The sequence below is a fragment of the Triticum urartu genome, chromosome 2 (genome assembly GCF_003073215.2).
Source record: "Triticum urartu cultivar G1812 chromosome 2, Tu2.1, whole genome shotgun sequence".
Taxonomy (NCBI): Eukaryota; Viridiplantae; Streptophyta; class Magnoliopsida; order Poales; family Poaceae; genus Triticum; species Triticum urartu.
The window spans coordinates 691,632,262-691,636,484 of record NC_053023.1 but is presented as its reverse complement, the minus strand read 5'-3'; positions in this window follow the sequence as shown (position 1 = coordinate 691,636,484).

Below are 4,223 nucleotides of genomic sequence, written 5' to 3'. Positions count from 1 at the left end.
ACAAATTGATCAACTCCACATGCTTTGAAGCTGTCATATACTCCTGGATAGTGATCTTCATTTTCCTTGATGTATTCCTAGTTGATCCATCTCATGTCACACAGAATTGGCTTCTTGTCAAGTAGAATTGTCTCATAAAAGTCTTGCTATTCTTTCTTATGGAACCTGTAATCAACTGCAATCCTTCTCCTTACAGCATAAGGATCAGACTGTCTCCACAATCTCAGTCCAGCATCTTTCCTGATGTGCATGTCTTCAGCTACTAGATGAGCATAATTATGGTCAGGAATCTTGGGCTTCAACTTCCTCATAACAAGTGAATCATCTTCATCTTATTCAGCTTGAGGCATTGGGGCCTTGTTCTTCTCTTCAGCAGGTATACTTCTGGTGTTCCTCTTGGGTTTTGGGGGCTTCTGAGTTTGAGCTTTGGGAGCAGACTTGGCCTTTGATGGAGCAGCCCCTGACTTTATAGCATCTCCCATAAGCTTCTGAGCTTTGGATGCTGGTGCAGCATCCTCTTCCTCTTCTTCTTCAGATGGATCTCTCATCATTGAGGGCTTGCCAATAACTCTGTCCATAGTCTCCTTGACCCTTTCCTTCCTCTTTTTGCCTTCTCCACCTTCTTTGGGTTCAAGAGTGAACTCCATTGTTGATTTTGAAGCTTCAATAGTTGAGGCTCTGGCTTTTGACATGGGAACTCTTCTTGCTGGAGCCTTTGTTTTCATTCCTGGCATAGTTGCAGCTGCTGTGTCATATTCCTTCTTTAGCACTTTCTTTCTGGAGCTTACTTCGTCCTCAGTGGCAACATAATCCTCATCCTCAGATTCTGAGATTCTCTTCTTTCTAAATCTGGTGGATGCCTTTGGCAAGTTGCTTGGAGTGCTCCTGCTGCCATCATCAGAAGTACTTGAGGATCTAAACCCTCACTCATATGCACCTGTTCCTCTGACCTGTTTTGACTGTCACTGATCAAACATCTCTGCAAACTTACTGACAGCAGACCCTGTGAATAGATATAGATGAGGTAGAGTGGATGAGCATCACAAAGTGCAGAGTTTTTGCAAAACAGATGACTTAAAAACTTAGTTTTAGTTCTTCACAGAAAACATTTCGGATCTACCGATTTGCAAACTTGGTGATACCGAAGCAGCTTTTGGAACCTAAACTAGTGAACTCGGTCAGACCGAGTCACAGTTTGGTGGCACCGAGACTGCTAGGGTTTCACAGTGAATTGAACTCGGTCGCACCGATTTGCCATTTCTGGTCAGACCGAAAATCGCATGTGCAATGGTCTAAGCCAAATCGGTGAGACCGATTTCTACAACTCGGTCGGTCCGAGATGAATTCGGCGGAGACCTAACCCTAAATCTTCTAATCAAATCTAAGCCAAGGGATGTTTTCAGTGGATAGAGTGTTTGCATATGTGGTGATGATCATGGCAGAACAATGTGCTATGAATCAGAGGTAAAAAAATAGCACAAAGGATCGAACTCGTACCCTAGTTCGGTGGAGTTCGCTATGGCGGCAACGGAGGGGCAGAATTCTATTGACGGCGATGGAAACCAGTGGCAGGAGGTTGCTAGCGGCGAGAAGACGATCCGGAGACCCGAGGCGGCAGAGCAGGATACGCGTGGGCTGAGAGGTTTGGAAGAAATTTCCAAAATCTCACCCGTGGATATATATCCCGACCCTGTCGGTGTGACCGAGTGGAACAACTCAGTGGCACCGAGATGCAGAATCACAAGCGGTTACTGCAACTCGGTGTGACCGAAAAGTTCAAATCGGTTGCACCGAGATTGAAAACCTAGATCAACTTAGTGATCTCGGTGTGACCGAAATGGATGACTCGGTCATACCGAAACGCACAAAGAGGTTTTGGAAGTTTAAGTCTATGACGAATCGGGGACTCCGAGTGCTCCTCACATAGAGTGGTTCAAATCTGACTTGATCAAACTTTGTGATGTAGCATGAATAGAGTTTGAGACGAGAAAAGCATAGATAGCTAGAGGGAGTTCTTAGGCATTCTTGTCCATCCATTTGGCAGAAGATAAAAAGCCAAACAATCAAAGCAACAAATGGATGTCCTCGAATGAGTAAAATATGCAACCAACATGCTCACACAATAAAATGACAAATGAAATATGTGACAAAGCATGCACAAACACTCTAGCATCTATCAAGCAATTGGCGATGACTAGGTCATCTATATATGAGTATATTGACTTAGGAGTCAAATGAGAACATTTGATCATAGGTCATACTCATCGTTTAAGCACAAGTGGGGTTACCACTTTTGCATAAAGCATTGTTGTGCTCACATCATTAGAGTTGCTCTAACTCAATTCTTAGAGTAAAGCTCCCCCTAGATGTGATATCCCCCCTAAGAGGGATGAACCAACCTTGGGTTTTGTCGATGATGACTTCATGTAGGTGTTGAAGATGTGGGTGCTCAATATTGATGTAGATCATTCGGAGCAATCCTTTGGAGTGAGTTGCACTTTCAATACCTACACGGGTTAGTCCCACAAGGATCAAACAAGGATATCCATAGACATAGAGTGATATTCACATGAGATGATGTCCATGAAAGCATTAGGTTACCTTGTCCCTTGTCTTACCAACAAGAGGGTTTGTGACTCCTTGAACTAGTGCAAGATATGGAAGTTGTTTGCACTTGTCCTTGCCAAAATGATAAGAGTGAAGTATGTTGGTGGAGTCACCCTCAAGAACTCTCTAGTTCTTATTCTTTGGGATCCACACCATCTTGATGGGAATCCTTGGGGTTGTGGTCGTACTTGATGAAGTAGAACTTGATGTAGTCTTGGAAACCCACTTCACCAAGGCCTTAGGTGCTTCTTCAAATGCATCAATCTCCTCTTGAAGCTTGTCCTTGCCTTTTAGCTTGTGGTCTTGTGGTGGGTGATCATCTTTAGCTTGTGTTCCTTGGAAAGAAGTAGGATCATACTTCTCTTGTTGAGGAACAAACTTTGTCTTGGGGTATTGATCTTCTTCCCACTCAACTCCATTGGCATTGAACTTTCGTTCAAAACCAACACCTTGATTATTCCGGTGTCTTCCTTGCTTGCGTACAATTTCCTCAAATTGCTTACTTCCAGCAAGACTCTTGTAAACACCTTTCTCTATAATTCCCTTCAATAAGCTGTTTTCTTGCTCAAGTGTAAATTGGCTAAGAGAATCATTAGTGGAATCAAGAGAACTACTAGAAGCAACAACATTGGATTTAGCATGATTGTTGTTACTACTAGAGGAAGAATCTTTCTTGTTCTTGTTGCTAGATTTAACTTGTGGCATGTAAGTAGATAAAAGTAAATGCTTGGAAATGTAAGAAGAACTTTTCTTACGAAGATTATCATTGATTGCCTTTAAAATTCATGCTCTAGCTCAAGGTTGAGCTTTCCAAAGTGTACCTTCTCATGAGTGTTCAAAAGTTCTCGGTGATCTTCCAAGGTAGTTTCATGAGCTAACTTAAGAGTGTTTAGTTCTTTAGTTAGACGCTCAATCTCCTTCTTATCATCGTCATTCGTTTTATCTTGATTATCATGATTAATAGCAAGTTCATCATAGTTTTCATAACTAGAGTTGTCAACAAGTAAATCATCACCTCCTAGCAAATCATCTTCATCGCTATTGAAATCAACATACTCGGGGTGTGTTACCTTTGGACCTTTAGCCATGAAGCATCTCCCAATTCCTTCATTTGGTGAGTCCAATATGTCATAGGAGTTGGTTGACACAAGTGCTAGACTGGCAACACCTTCATCTTGAGTATATTTGGAGTCGGAGTGATAACTTCTTTCGGAGTGATTGTCGAAGTTTGAGCCGGATACCCATTCACCAACATGAGCTTGATGTCTTCTTTTTGTGTAGCTCTTTGATGATTTTTCTTTCCTCTCCGAGTCCTTGCTTCTCCGAGAGGGTCTTCGTTCATAACAATCATCTCTACTCCTTCTCTCTCTTGGTGGTGATTCTTCCCTCCTACTCCTTTTGGGAGAATCTTCTCTTCTTTTGTAGGGAGCCGTACAGTCGTTGGAGTAGTGTCCGGGTCTTCCACATTTGTAGCAATTTCGTTCACGACTTGAAGATCTCTTGTCATTGTAGGACCTTGACTTGGAGCTTCTTTCCTTGCTTCTACTCCTGTAGAATTTGTTGAAGTTCTTCACCATTAGGCTCAATTCTTCATTGAAGGTTTGTTTCTCACTTGA